Source organism: Triticum urartu, unplaced genomic scaffold (genome assembly GCF_056163025.1).
Source record: "Triticum urartu cultivar PI428250 unplaced genomic scaffold, HENAU_Tu73 scaffold2, whole genome shotgun sequence".
NCBI classification, from domain to species: Eukaryota; Viridiplantae; Streptophyta; class Magnoliopsida; order Poales; family Poaceae; genus Triticum; species Triticum urartu.
The window spans coordinates 8,868,283-8,885,129 of record NW_028260368.1 but is presented as its reverse complement, the minus strand read 5'-3'; the positions used below and the strand labels follow the sequence as shown (position 1 = coordinate 8,885,129).

Below are 16,847 nucleotides of genomic sequence, written 5' to 3'. Positions count from 1 at the left end.
CTCGAACTAGAATACAAAGGAAAAGGATAGGTGCAGAGACTCAATGGAAGCTGTTCTAACGAATCGAGTTAATTACGTTGTGTTGTTAGTGGAATTCCTTCTAGTTCTAAATTAGAGAAAGAGGGGTTTTATACCTTATACATTTAATAAACACGTATAGATACTGACATAGCAAACGATTAATCACAGAACTCATATTATATTCTAATTATAATATAGGTTCTTTATCTTTTTTAAAAATGAAATTAGAAATGATAATGATTATGAAATAAAAAACTCATATCATAATTTTTTTTTTTCATTATTGTGAATCCACTCCAATCGAATATTGAATAATCAAATTCTTCAATTAAAATTCAAAGTTTTCGAGATCTTTAAAAAAGTGGATTAATCGGACGAGGACAAAGAGAGAGTCCCATTCTACATGTCAATACTGACAACAATGAAATTTCTAGTAAAAGGAAAATCCGTCGACTTTATAAGTTGTGAGGGTTCAAGTCCCTCTATCCCCAAATCCTCTTTTATTCCCTAACTATACTATATTATTATTATTTATCCTCTTTTTTTTTTTCTTTTTATCAATGCACTTTTTTTTCTTTTTATCAATGCAATGGGTTTAAGATTCATTAGCTTTCTCATTCTACTCTTTCACAAAGGAATGCGAAGAGAACTCAATGGATCTTATCCTATTCATTGAATAGATTTCTTTTTTATTAGAGTATCGGCAAGAAATCTTGGTTATTCACTCTATTTTTAAGTTTTATTTAAGTAAACCATGCACAATGCATAGGACTACCCCCCCCATTTTCAAATTTAAAATTTGAAATACTTTAATTAATTTTTAGTCCTTTTAATTGACATAGATACAAATACTCTACTAGGATGATGCACAAGAAAAGGTCAGGATAGCTCAGTTGGTAGAGCAGAGGACTGAAAATCCTCGTGTCACCAGTTCAAATCTGGTTCCTGGCAGAAAAAAAAAAAAAAAGATCCACCGAATAGGTATTGATCCAAATACCTCGAGATGGATTGTGATACATATTCATTAATAATATTTATTCATCTAAGTGGATAAATCTATAATATAAATATAGAGGCACTTCTTTTTCTTTTTAAAGAAGTTTTAAAATATATCTTTTCTTTATGATAAAGAAGGGGGTGAGATTCCCCTTTATTTTTTTGCGTTTCTTAATTTTGTATTCCGCTATTCCGACGAATATTTTTTTAGTCTTGCTTATCTTTATCTTATCTTATTTTCCTAGTTGTGCTAAGTAATGTGCGCGGTACAAAGTTCCTGGTAGAGAACTTCTTTGAGTCATCCTATTTTTCTGTTCATATGAAGGAAATTAATATGCGATTTTCAAAATAGGGGAATCCAAATGAAACCCTTTTTTTGCTCAGTCTATCTGGAATGCTTTTGTATAATTAGGAATTAATTATAAATAGGTATTCCGTTTCATCTAGGAAAAGAACCTAAAAATATTCCTTGACTTGAATAAAATCTGGAGTTGTGTTGTATAAGTGAGCATGAATTTCTTATCATTCAATGAGCATCTTGTATTTCATAAAAATTGGGGGTTATATAATCCTTACGTAAGGGCCAGCCTATCCAACTTTCAGGCATTAGGATACGTTTAAGGCGCGGATGATTATCATAAGAGATTCCCACCATATCATAAGATTCGCGTTCTTGAAAATCGGCACTTCTCCAAATCCAGAAGACAGACGGAATTCTAGGATTATCCTTTTGGGCAAAGACTTTTATGCAGACTTCTTCTGGATTATCTATACCATATTGTATTCTCGTAAGATGATACACGCTAGCTAAAGATCCACCGGGTGCTACATCATAAGCACATTGGGAGCGTAAATAATTGTAACCATATACATATAAAATGACAGCAATGGAATCCCAATCCCCTGCTTTTATTTGTAAAGTCTCTATTCCTCGGTGATCAAAGCCCAAAGATCTATGAACCACCTCATGTTTGACTAGCCAATTAGATAACCAACCCTGCTGCATTGTCTTCATCTCTCCCTCTTTGTATAAATATTTCACATTTCGGATGCAAGTTTGAAAGATTGCCCTGCTTTTTATTTTTCTACACAAAAGAGCCCCTCTCCTAATTCACTAATTTGTAGGAAGGTACTGAACTTTTGGATTTGAAAAAAGTTTCAGAAGATATATCTAATGTAGATGGTGATTGATAGAGCAATTCTTGCTCATAAGTTCCTGTATGAGTACTGCGCCTAACATAAAGCTTGTGACTGGTAGTAAAACATCTATTTTTATTTTGAGATAGAGTTTGATCCTCAACTATTTCTCGCGATATCTTCTTACGAAGTTTTGTTAGGGCATCTATAACTGCCTCCGGTTTAGGTGGGCAGCCCGGCAAGTAGACATCCACAGGAATTAACTTATCAACTCCCCGAACAGTACTATAGGAATCCGTACTGAACATTCCCCCTGTAATAGTACAGGCTCCCATAGCAATGACGTATTTTGGTTCAGGCATTTGCTCGTATAATCTCACTAAAGAGGGAGCCATTTTCATTGTTACCGTACCGGCTGTTAAAATTAGGTCTGCTTGCCTAGGACTTGATCTTGGTACCAATCCATAACGATCAAAGTCGAATCGTGAGCCTATTAATGAAGCAAATTCAATGAAACAACAACTGGTACCGTATAGAAGGGGCCATAAACTGGAGAGTCTTGACCAATTCGAAAGATCATTTGGTGTAGTTGAAATAACAGAATTGGAACTTGTTTGGTCAAGTAAGGGAAACTCAATCAAATTCATAACTGTCTCAATAGAATCTTTTCCTTCTTTTTTTTTGTCTAAATATTCAGTTAAGACCATTCCAAGGCTCCTTTTCGCCATGCATAAACTAAACCAACAACTAAGATAAGCACGAAAATCAAAGCTTCGATAAAAACGGATACACCCAATACGTCGAAACTCATTGCCCAAGGGTATAGAAAGACGGTTTCCACATCAAAAACAACAAAAACGAGCGCAAACATATAATAGCGTATTCGGAATTGTACCCAAGCCCCTCCCATGGGTTCTATACCCGATTCATAACTAGAAAGCTTCTCTGGTCCTTCACTAACCGGGGCTAAAAGTCCTGAAATCGAAAATGCCAAAATAGGAATAAGGCTTGCTATTATTAGAAATGTCCAAAAAATATCATATTCGTGAAGCAGAAACATAATGTACTCCCATTAATGTGGAATAGGCGGAACTTAAATTAGTCAATTCAATTCAGCATTGTCAATTTATCCAGAACTTCTCTCTTTTCCTCGGTGAAACAAGAATCTTTTTTGTTCAAACAAAAGCGCTTAGTTTAAGTTTAGCCTTTGTTTCCTCTGTGCTGCATCTTCTTTAAAGATTCATCCAATGGAATCCCAACTCCCTTTCTTTTGGATTTCCATTCTATTTAGATATGGTGTATGTAGATCTAATTCTTATATAAAGAAAACTTTCTCGTTTCACTTTGTCTCGCTTTCTCTAGAATCTCTAGAAAAAAGAATAGCTCTATCCTTTATTTAATATTTAATAATAAAATAATAAGAGACTATTAAATAAAAATGAGAATACTACTAAATTAGAACCTAATTAAGATAGTAGGACTAATCTATGCAGTATAATTAATGAGAAGTAATACTATAAAATAAAAATAAAGAACTCTATTTCAGAACTATGAGACAGAATATTCTGTTTTCTTATTTACTCTTTACTTTATTTTTTCTATTTAAAGTTGATCAATTTACATAATGTATCTATAAACAAAGTAATAAATATACTTAAAACAAAGTAGGAATTCGCAAAATGGATAAAATCATTGCAGTTATTATAGGGAAGTCTAGAGATATCCTATTTGAAGGAGGACGGGATTCAAATCAGGGAAAGGATCCTTTCTTCTATTGATTTGATAGAAATTCGTTTTTCTTTTCCTGTCTGTATGATTTTGATTTTCGATGAATGAGCCTTTGGTAATGCTTTTATCTCTATTCTATGTCGCAGGCGCCTATCCAGTCTATAAACAAATACTAATGAGAAAATGAAAACTATACTAAACTAAAGAAAACATAGGATAGAGATCCTAAAATCTAAAAAAGGGCATATTAGGGCTATACGGATTCGAACCGTAGACCTTCTCGGTAAAACAGATCAAACGGATTATTATCGAAATGATTTGAACTGTTTCAAAGACCCAACATGCATTTTTTTGCATTGGGCTCTTTCATAAACTGATTTAAAGATCAGTTAGTCCACCATAGTTTTTCTTTACGGAAAGATAATGAGATGGCTCCCTGTGCTCTGATTGATTTTTTGTATTATGATCTATCTAGGAGCAATACCAAAGTGTTTCAAAGGAGGATTACCTTGACTTAGGTCTGCCTCCGGTCTAAATTAAATCAACCTAAGTGAAATGGAGTCTCTATCGTTCCACTGCAAGAGTTAACTATGAGACTTCATACACCTTAAAGTTCATAGAACGAAAAGAAGTTTTTTGGAGGCCCTTATCCTCATTACGCCTAGCATTTAGTGGGCTGGATATTTACCTTATCAACTAGCAAATCCATAAGGGTTCTATTTGATTAGGCACCTGAATTGGCACCTGAATCGGACTGAACCGACTGTTTGTCAGGCTACTGTTCTCCTATTCTCTCGAATCTATGAAGTAAGACATTGATTTTGCAATAAGATCGATTATGTTCATTGCATAATAAGCTCCTTTGAAAAGCATTGGCGCACGTGTAAACGAGTTGCTCTACCGAACTGAGCTATAGCCCTTATCAGAGATATCTTAACATATAGATAATTTCTTGTCAAGATGAATATTTTCTAATGCCAGAGGATACCCCTTTGATCTGTATCTGTTTAGTATTTAGTTTAGTATTTAGTATATAACAGACCAATAACAGAGCGGTATTGCTTAGAAAAGGGATTCAATATATAATCGATCGAAGTAATGGGTCTTCCTTTGTGGTGATAAATTGCCTACTTAACTCAGTGGTTAGAGTATTGCTTTCATACGGCGGGAGTCATTGGTTCAAATCCAATAGTAGGTAAGTAGGTAGAAAAATTACTAGATAGCATTGGACTTACTTCGCTTCGCTATCTAATAACTTTTTCTACCCCTCTTCCCTTTTTCTTTGTATCAACTATAAACCACTGGATTGTCTTCAATTGGATGGGGGAATCCAATTGACAGCCTCGATTCGTATCCTAGCTCGTCTGAGAGCGAGCTTCGCTTCAACCAAATCTTTCGTACCCTCAGCTTTACTCAAGTTAGCTTCGGCTATTTCAAGTGCCTTTTGAGCTTCTTCCGGATCAATATCACTACCCAGTTCCGCATCATTTCCTAAAATGATGATCTCATTATTAACTATTCTCGCAAAACCGCTCCACAGAATCGCTGTTAACCATTGGTCGTTGAGGAGGCGTATTCTCAAAGGACCCATATCTACTGCTGTGTTAATGGGGGCGTGGTTTGGTAATACGCCAATTTGGCCACTATTAGTGGATAAAATGATTTCTTTCACTTCACAATCCCAAATAATTCGCTTAGGAGTCAGTACATAAAGATTTAATTTCATTTCTTCGATTTGTTCTCCTCTTCTAAGGTTATAGCTTTCGTGCTAGCTTCATCGATGTTACCCACCAAATAAAAAGCCTGTTCAGGTAGGCCGTCTAATTCTCCGGAAAGGATTAGTTGAAATCCCCTAATAGTTTCCGCAAGAGCAACATACTTTCCTGGAGAACCAGTAAAAACTTCTGCCACAAAGAACGGTTGTGATAAGAAACGCTCAATTTTTCTTGCTCTTGCTACAGTTAAACGATCCTCTTCCGATAATTCATCCAAGCCAAGAATTGCGATAATGTCCTGAAGTTCTTTGTAACGTTGTAAAGTTTCCTTAACTCTTTGCGCAGTTTCATAATGTTCGTTGCCAACGATCCGAGGCTGTAACATAGTCGAGGTTGAATCTAAAGGATCTACTGCTGGATAAATACCCTTGGAAGCTAATCCTCTGGAAAGTACGGTAGTAGCATCCAAATGTGCAAATGTTGTGGCAGGGGCAGGGTCGGTCAAATCGTCTGCAGGTACATAAACTGCTTGAATCGAAGTTATAGATCCCTTTTTAGTAGAAGCAATTCTTTCTTGCAAAGAACCCATTTCTGTACTAAGAGTAGGTTGATAACCCACTGCGGAGGGCATTCTCCCTAATAAAGCGGATACCTCTGATCCTGCTTGAACAAAACGAAAGATATTATCGATAAATAAAAGCACGTCTTGCTTATTAACATCTCGGAAATATTCCGCCATAGTTAGGGCAGTTAAACCAACTCTCATACGAGCTCCCGGTGGTTCATTCATTTGGCCATAGACTAGAGCTACCTTTGATTCCTCAATATTTTTTTCATTAATTACTCCGGATTCCTTCATTTCCATATAAAGATCATTTCCTTCACGAGTCCGTTCCCCTACTCCACCGAATACGGATACGCCCCCATGAGCTTTAGCAATGTTATTGATTAATTCCATGATCAGTACTGTTTTACCTACTCCAGCCCCCCCAAATAGTCCTATTTTTCCTCCACGTCGATAAGGAGCTAAAAGATCGACGACCTTAATACCTGTTTCAAAGATGGATAATTTCGTATCTAACTCGATAAAGGCAGGCGCAGATCTATGAATAGGGAACGTTGCACTACTATCTACAGGACCCAAATTGTCAACAGGCTCCCCAAGAACGTTGAAAATTCGTCCGAGAGTAGCTCCACCGACCGGAACACTGAGAGGAGCTCCCGTGTCAATCACTTCCATTCCTCTCATCAACCCGTCCGTAGCACTCATAGCTACAGCTCTAACTCGATTATTTCCTAATAATTGTTGTACCTCACAAGTCACATTAATTTGCTTATCGGCAGTGTCTCTACTCTGGACTACCAAAGCGTTATAAATATAAGGTAACTTGCCTGGGGGAAAAGTGACATCCAGCACGGGTCCAATAATTTGATCGATACGACCTGTACTTTTTTCTTCAATTGTGGAAACCCCGGGAGGAGAAGTAGTAGGATTGGTTCTCATAATTATCACATAATTAAAAAAAAGGAATTTGTCGAAATTTTTCTTTTTTTATTGTTGAATAATGCCAAATCAAATCAAAAAAAATCCAAAAGTAAAAAGGAAATGAATTAGTTAATTCAATAAGAGAGAAAAGGGGACCAGGACTTGATTTCGTTGCCCAAGCGAATCCCATTCAATCGTTTACTCATGGAATGAGTCCATTGGAAAGTTCAATCAATCTTTTTTTTCATATACATTTTGCCTTTTGTGGAGGATCTGTGCCTACTCTACTTTCCTATCTAGGACTTCGATATACAAAATATATACTACTGTGAAGCATAGATTGCTGTCAACAAAGAATTTTATTAGTATTTAGTTAGGTATTTGCATTCAAAATAAGAAAAGAGAACTATTAAGAACTTGTAAAATAAGGATTAGGAATTAATTTGGGTTGCGCTATATCTATCAAAGAGTATACAATAATTATGGATTTGGTAAATCAAATCCATGGTTTAATAACGAACCGTGTTAACTTACCATAACAACAACTCAATTCCTATCGAATTCCTATATTGGAATTCCTATAGGATAGAACATACACAGGGTGTACGCATTATATATGAATGAAACATATTCATTAACCTAAGCATGCCCTCAATTTTCTTTAATGAGTTGATATTATATTAATTGAATATCCTTTTTGTTTTACGAGATTTTTGCTAAAGTTTCATTTACGCCTAATTAACATCGAGTAGACCCTGTTATTGTGAGAATTCTTAATTCAAGAGTTATAGGGAGGGACTTATGTCACCACAAACAGAAACTAAAGCAGGTGTTGGATTTCAAGCTGGTGTTAAAGATTATAAATTGACTTACTACACCCCAGAGTATGAAACTAAGGATACTGATATCTTGGCAGCATTCCGAGTAAGTCCTCAGCCTGGGGTTCCGCCCGAAGAAGCAGGGGCTGCAGTAGCTGCCGAATCTTCTACTGGTACATGGACAACTGTTTGGACTGATGGACTTACCAGTCTTGATCGTTACAAAGGACGATGCTATCACATCGAGCCTGTTGCTGGGGAAGACAACCAATGGATCTGTTATGTAGCTTATCCATTAGACCTATTTGAAGAGGGTTCCGTTACTAACATGTTTACTTCCATTGTAGGTAACGTATTTGGTTTCAAAGCCCTACGTGCTCTACGTTTGGAGGATCTACGAATTCCCCCTACTTATTCAAAAACTTTCCAAGGCCCGCCTCATGGTATCCAAGTTGAAAGAGATAAGTTGAACAAGTACGGTCGTCCTTTATTGGGATGTACTATTAAACCAAAATTGGGATTATCCGCAAAAAATTATGGTAGAGCGTGTTATGAGTGTCTACGTGGTGGACTTGATTTTACCAAAGATGATGAAAACGTAAACTCACAACCATTTATGCGCTGGAGAGACCGTTTTGTCTTTTGTGCCGAAGCTATTTATAAATCACAGGCCGAAACCGGTGAAATCAAGGGGCATTACTTGAATGCGACTGCGGGTACATGTGAAGAAATGATTAAGAGAGCTGTATTTGCAAGAGAATTAGGGGTTCCTATTGTAATGCATGACTACTTAACTGGGGGATTCACCGCAAATACTACTTTGGCTCATTATTGCCGCGACAATGGCCTACTTCTTCACATTCACCGTGCAATGCATGCAGTTATTGATAGACAGAAAAATCATGGTATGCATTTCCGTGTATTAGCTAAAGCATTGCGTATGTCTGGGGGAGATCATATCCACTCCGGTACAGTAGTAGGTAAGTTAGAAGGGGAACGCGAAATGACTTTAGGTTTTGTTGATTTATTGCGCGATGATTTTATTGAAAAAGATCGTGCTCGCGGTATCTTTTTCACTCAGGACTGGGTATCCATGCCAGGTGTTATACCGGTAGCTTCAGGTGGTATTCATGTTTGGCATATGCCAGCTCTGACCGAAATCTTTGGGGACGATTCTGTATTACAATTTGGTGGAGGAACTTTAGGACATCCTTGGGGAAATGCACCTGGTGCAGCAGCTAATCGAGTGGCTTTAGAAGCCTGTGTACAAGCTCGTAACGAAGGGCGCGATCTTGCTCGCGAAGGTAATGAAATTATCCGAGCAGCTTGCAAATGGAGTCCTGAACTAGCCGCAGCTTGTGAAGTATGGAAGGCGATCAAATTCGAGTTCGAGCCGGTAGATACTATTGATTAACTAGATAAAACTAAAGATAAAGAAGGTATAAATAAAAAAGAAACGAAATAAAAAGAGAAAAAAATCAGTTATGAAATGCAGTAATTCTTCTTTATTCTTCTAATTGATTGCAATTAAACTCGGCTCAATCTTTTTTAGAAAAAAAAGATTGAGCCGAATAAAAATAGATCATGATATGATCATGAGACTTGACAAATTGAGATTCGTCTATTCTATATATCTAGAATATATATATTAAGGTATAATACAATAAAGAAATACAAATAAAATAATAAAATAATAAAATATAGTATTATCATATGATAATGATAATGGAATCAAATACGCAGTATTTACAGAAAAAAGTCTTCGTTTATTGGGAAAGAATCAATATACTTTTAATGTCGAATCGGGATTCACTAAGACAGAAATAAAGCATTGGGTCGAACTCTTCTTTGGTGTTAAGGTGGTAGCTGTGAATAGCCATCGACTACCTGGAAAAGGTAGAAGAATAGGACCTATTCTGGGCCATACAATGCATTACAGACGTATGATCATTACCCTTCAACCGGGTTATTCTATTCCACTTCTAGATAGAGAAAAAAACTAAAGGAGAATGAATGAAAAAAGACATAGTTTGGAAGTTAGACCTTTTTATAGGACTCTCTTTCAATTTCAAAAAAGAGGACGTTTGAAACTTTTAACAGGCGTAATCGTGAGTCAACAAGTGACTCGAACTGTGTGTAAAAAAAGAAGCATTTTTTTTTTTTCAAAATGCTAGAACTAGATAAGGAAGTTTTCTATAACCTTGAGAAAAAGGATAAAAAGGTAGTTTTTTTTTAGTTTATGACTCCGATCAAGAGCGAGAAATCCTTGATTTGGGATTGGACATAGAACCTGGACCCATCGTAGAGACGTTTAGTTCAAAAGAAAGGATCGTATCCTGATGGTAAGAATTATACTTTCGTGGAAATACAGCGCTATAGACTTCAATGCGGTAGAGTAGACGTTTTGTTTCTAATTTTTCTGGACCAAACCTCCGCTCCGACCCAACGATACAATGAATTTTTTCTGTTCATATTCATAAATAAAAAAGATTCGGAATCGCAATGCTACTATATGCGTCCAGAGGAGTATTTGGAATAATATTCTTCTATAATCCATTATTGCGGGGGGTCTTACTAACAGGGCTTCGCTGCACGGGACAGGTCTTCGTCGAAAAGCTAACTCCACCCGGCATTTTCATACCCTTTCTTTGGGTGGTATATCGCCTTTTAAAGTCTAAGAGGGTAGTAGGGGATCTATAGTAGGTAAGATAATTTGCCCTTTGATTTTGATTGAATATACTATTTTTCCGCCTTTACCACGCATTATTGTATGCGCTTCTAGAGAAGTATGTATGCAGGAAGTAAATTCTAACCGCTTTCTTTTGAATCCAATTTCAAATTAGATTAGAAAGATAGAAAGGCCATGAGGATGGGAAAATCAAAATAAAATCTTTTTAATTAGTTCTCCTTTTTTGGAATTTTCTTATTATCCTTTCATTTTTTTTACAGAATATTTTTCAAACTAAAAATAAAAAATACAATACAATAGTCAATATTCCTTATAATAGATATACTTAATTATATCATAAGAATCTTAAGATATTTTTCGACTAGATAGAAATAGTAAATTTGAATTGAGACACCTATTCCATGACGGATTTAAACTTACCTTCTATTTTCGTGCCTTTAGTAGGCTTAGTATTTCCGGCAATTGCAATGACTTCTTTATTTCTTTATGTGCAAAAAAATAAGATTGTCTAGTATTTTTTAGTGTAAGTAATATAATATGGTAGGGTATGTGGCTTTTTCTACACACACTTTCTACACACAAATGAAAAACGGTTATGGATGCGGATATAGGCTACGAGCATAAATGCATGAATATGCAGAGCCAGGTATAGCGAGTTTTATTTTATTTATTTTAATTGAATCAACGAATATTTTTTGAATAGAAAGTCAATGTATCTAACCTATTATTTCACAGGAGTACTAGTTGCTGAAGGCGATTTCAGAATCAAAAAAAGTAAAGTCAAAATTATTTAGCTTATTCTCTCAATTTCAATCGACCGCTGCTGGATTTAGTATATCTAATATGAATTGGCGATCAGAACACATATGGGTAGAACTTCTAAAAGGTTCTCGAAAAAGGGGTAATTTTTTCTGGGCCTGTATTCTTTTTCTAGGTTCACTAGGATTCTTATCGGTTGGGATTTCCAGTTATCTTGGTAAGAATATTATATCTATACTTCCATCTCAAGAAATTCTTTTTTTTCCGCAGGGGGTCGTGATGTCTTTCTACGGAATCGCAGGCCTATTCATTAGCTCCTACTTGTGGTGTACTATTTTGTGGAATGTAGGTAGTGGTTATGACCGATTCGATAGAAAAGAGGGAATAGTGTGCATTTTTCGTTGGGGATTCCCTGGAATAAAACGTCGCGTCTTCCTTCGATTCCTTATGCGGGATATCCAATCAATTAGAATTCAGGTTAAAGAGGGTCTTTATCCTCGTCGTATTCTTTATATGGAAATCCGGGGCCAGGGGATCATTCCCTTGACTCGTACTGATGATAAATTTTTTACTCCACGAGAAATTGAACAAAAAGCTGCCGAATTGGCCTATTTCTTGCGCGTACCAATTGAAGTATTTTGAGGTATCTTTTTTGAACTGAGTTGAATGAAGAAAAGAAGAATTGGAAGAAGAAAAGTTTTCTCAACACAGGGAGGAAGTCCCTTCTAAATTGGATTTGTTATTGTAAGGGGATTTTTAAGTATTTATCTAAAGGAAGGAACAAACGAGGATAAGAGAAATTTGCTTTTAATTTTTTTTTATCCAAGTTAGATATATCGCATACTATTCTTCCTTTTTCATCCGAAAGGGCTTTTTTTTTATTCTATTTCACTATTTCATTCCATCTAGATCTAAGAAAGAACCCAATGCACTGAAATTCCACTAATAACTAATATACAAAAAAGAAGAATAGATACAGGGTATCAAACCTATAGAGTTTTTGCTTCAAAGAAATAGAAATATCATGAAATAGAAATATCATCATATAGAGTCAGGGAATGGAATAGAGTCAGCGAATGAAGCATATTCATTAACAACTCCATTTACAGATCAAAAATGAAAAAAAAGAAAGCATTGCCTTCTTTACTATATCTTGTATTTATCGTACTTTTGCCTTGGGGGGTCTCTTCCTCATTTAACAAATGTCTGGAACTTTGGATTAAGAATTGGTGGAATACCAGGCAATCCGAAACTCTCTTAACTGATATTCAAGAGAAAAGGATTCTAGAAAGATTCATAGAATTAGAAGAACTTTCTCTCTTGGACGAGATGATAAAAGGGAAACTAAAGACACATGTACAAAAACCTCCTACAGGAATACACAAGGAAATAATACAATGGGTCAAAATAAATAATGAGGATCATCTCCATACCATTTTGCATTTCTCGACAAATATAATCTGTTTGGCTATTCTAAGTGGTTCTTTTTTTCTGGGTAAAGAGGAACTTGTCATTTTGAATTCTTGGGTTCAGGAATTCTTCTATAATTTAAATGACTCAATAAAAGCTTTTTTTATTCTTTTAGTTACTGATTTTTTTGTTGGATTTCACTCCACCCGTGGTTGGGAACTAGTAATTCGTTGGGTCTACAACGATTTTGGATGGGCTCCTAACGAGCTTATTTTCACTATTTTTGTTTGTAGTTTTCCAGTAATTCTAGATACATGTTTGAAATTTTGGGTCTTTTTTTGTTTAAATCGTCTATCTCCTTCGCTTGTAGTCATTTATCATTCAATTAGTGAAGCATAAATTCATTTGATCTCCCGATATTAATATTAATCAAATTAGCAAGCATCTTTTTTTAGAAAGAAAGCCCTTTTCCATTTTAGCAAAATTCTTTCTATTTATACCTACTTTAAGGTATTCATCATTGCAGTACAACTGTTGCAGTAGAATGACAACAGATTCGTGTATAGGGAACTAGATTAGCTTAGCTACCTATCTAATTTATTGTAGAAATTCTGGGATCTGCGATTGGACATGGAAAATAGAAATACTTTTTCTTGGGTAAAGGAACAGATAACTCGATCGATTTCTGTATCGATCATGATATACGTAATAACTCGGACATCTATTTCAAATGCATATCCCATTTTTGCGCAGCAGGGTTATGAAAACCCACGAGAAGCAACTGGACGAATTGTATGTGCCAATTGCCATTTAGCTAGCAAGCCCGTCGATATTGAAGTTCCCCAAGCTGTGCTTCCCGATACTGTATTTGAAGCAGTTCTTCGAATTCCTTATGATATGCAATTGAAACAAGTTCTTGCTAATGGAAAAAAGGGAGGGTTGAATGTAGGTGCTGTTCTTATTTTGCCCGAGGGATTCGAATTAGCGCCGCCCGATCGTATTTCCCCTGAGTTAAAAGAAAAGATAGGAAATCTTGCTTTTCAGAGTTATCGTCCCGATAAAAAAAACATTCTTGTGATAGGCCCTGTTCCCGGTAAGAAATATAGTGAAATTGTCTTTCCCATTCTTTCCCCTGATCCTGCTACGAAGAAAGATGCTCATTTCTTAAAATATCCCATATATGTAGGGGGAAACCGAGGAAGAGGACAGATCTATCCTGATGGTAGCAAGAGTAACAATACAGTCTATAATGCTACGTCAACAGGTATAGTAAGAAAAATACTACGTAAAGAAAAGGGGGGGTATGAAATATCCATAGTTGATGCATCAGATGGACGCCAAGTGATTGATATTATACCTCCCGGACCAGAACTTCTTGTTTCAGAGGGGGAATCCATCAAGCTTGATCAACCATTAACAAGCAATCCTAATGTGGGAGGTTTTGGTCAGGGGGACGCAGAAATCGTGCTTCAGGATCCATTACGTGTCCAAGGCCTTTTGTTCTTCTTCGCATCCGTTATTTTGGCACAAGTTTTTTTGGTTCTCAAAAAGAAACAGTTTGAAAAGGTTCAATTGTACGAAATGAATTTCTAGGTCCCGGGATTTCTTACCATCAAGTTGGTAAAAAGCCTCGATTTATTGGCAATTGCTAGAATTATCTATGATCTATTTTGGAAATCCTTTTTTTGTTTAGACTGCTTTTTGTTTATGAGATGTCTGGAATTCCTTATTTATATCCCATGCAAAAGAAGAGAATCCAAGGCAAAGGCGAGAACAATCAAATTAAAATTTCTTCTTTTTCGGAGGGATTGCAGGTCTTCTTAATCGTCTATTCGGCACAAGAAAAAGCCTTTTTCTTGTGCCGATTCTTCTTGTATCAAAATAAGAATCCTTTTTCTTCCTAATTCGTCAAAGATTACTATTTCTTCTTTATTCGGGTCTGTCTCTTGGACCTCTTTTTCTTTTGCTTAGGTTTAGCCGAGGTAGTGGACAAACAGAGGGGAAGAAAATATGGCGGGGGAAAAATTTCTTGTGATTGTGAGCAAATTGCTTGGCTTGTTTAATTAAGTTCAACTTCAAATTTACAGAAATTTTGCAAAAAAAAAGTAAACTCTTCCATTGAAGGTTTTTTTATTTTTAGGCTAGTTGAATAGTTTTGATTAAGGTTTTATTAGTTTATTACTCGAAACTAAATCAAGGATTTTCAGGATACTTCCTTCGTGGAATAAGATATTGGATCCTCGAGTGATCTCTTTTTCTTGTTGCTTCATAAGAGTGAATCGAATAGATTCAATTCGCGTTATAAGAGTAAAATAAAAATTCCGCGGGTCCTTTCCGCTCTAATCAGATAAAGGGGGGTAAGGACCCGCTAAGCTCCTACTTTTTCATGTTTACAATCTGGTCCCTCCGATTACTATAGAGATGAACCCAATCCAGAATATGAACCATAAAAGAAAACACCTACTAAACCAATCACAGCAATACCAGCTACAGTACCTATCAGCCAAAGAGGAATTCTTCCAGTAGTATCGGCCATTTCCCCTACTTTCCTCCACATTTTATCAATTGGTCATGCTAGAGACAAAAACAGTCATGGGTAGTTATAAGGATGGTATCCTTCCAAATGGGATAAGAGAATTCTTATTAGTCTCTTTCTTTCTCTCAATTGAAGAAGTAATTGGAAAATAAAACAGCAAGTACAAAAATGAGTAATAAACCCCAGTATAGACTGGTACGATTCAATTCAACATTTTGTTCATTCGGGTTTGATTGTGTCATAGTTCTATAGTTGGAATTTGTTTTATCGTTGGATGAACTGCATTGCTGATATTGATCCCAAGAAAAAAACAGTAGGTACAGCTAGTCCGTGAATAGCCAGCCATCGCACTGTAAAAATAGGATAGGTTCGATCTATGGTCATTGAGGGCCTCCTAAAAGGATCTACTAAATTCATCGAGTTGTTCTAAAGAATCAAAACGGTCGGTTATTAACGGAATTCCTTGTCGGCTTTCCGTGAAATACTCGTTTGGCCTAGGACTTCCAAACACGTCATAAGCTAAACCCGTACTGACAAATAACCAACCCGCAATGAATAGGGAAGGTATAGTAATGCTATGAATAACCCAGTATCGAATACTGGTAATAATATCAGCAAAAGAACGTTCTCCCGTGCTTCCAGACATGCTGAACTCCCAAAATTTTTGTACATTCAAAAAAGGAATTGATTCCGTAAAAGATGGGATCGACCAGTAAATAGAAAATTACTGATATTTCATCCTTGTGAGATTGTCAATTTTGTACCAAAGGTGTATTTTGAGTATACCGAATTAGTATAGCTATCCTTCCTATGGCACAGCAATCTGGTTTTGCCTGGTTCCGAAACATAATTACTTTTTTATTTTTTTTTTGTCTATAGGTAAGCTATATGTTATTCAAGGCATCAATAGAAAACCCCATTTTTGTAGGTTCTACTTACTTTTCATTGGCTTCGGAATAATAGAGTAATTCGGAATAGCAGCCAAAATCTTGGGAAAATCTAAGTTAATGATCAATAGGTTTGGATAAATAATTTAGGAAGGATATTCTCATACTGACACAATACAAGGACAAGTATATGTGAAATCTATCCTTTCATAATTCGTAATTCATCCTTGTATTGTTTGTTGGATTAGGTCTAACTTTCTTGACCAAACTGCGAGCGCGGAACTTTACGAGATGAAATAGGGAAAGACAGAAGATAGAATAGAACTTAAAAGGATAATTGAAGTGACTCGTCTTCGAATCTACTTTGGTTGGAGTTCGAAAAAGGAATAAAAATAAAGTAAATTCAAGGAAGAGCTTTCTTTTTTTTTTTTTTTTAACAGCCCCTTGGCAGGTCGTGGAATGCTTTTGTTCTCCTCTTATTCCATATGGAATACAATCAGTTAAAATAAGAAGGAATAGGGGAATATTCGATCGTTCACTCCAAAAAGAGGGTCCTATTGAAAAAGAAATTATCCAAAATAGAAAGAAGTTTTTTTTTTCAAATTCAATTGTTTATTTATCTCTTATTCAAAAATTTCCCTGAAAATTGAATTTCTTTTTTTCAT

The 16,847-nt window shown here is 35.8% G+C and overlaps 1 non-coding gene across 1 annotated transcript; it reads left to right on the top strand.

The window, feature by feature from the left end:
* The first annotated feature begins 899 nt into the window (after positions 1-899).
* Positions 900-972, top strand: TRNAF-GAA (transfer RNA phenylalanine (anticodon GAA)). Its single transcript has one exon. It is a non-coding gene; the product is annotated as a tRNA-Phe (tRNA).
* Positions 973-16,847: the final 15,875 nt, after the last annotated feature.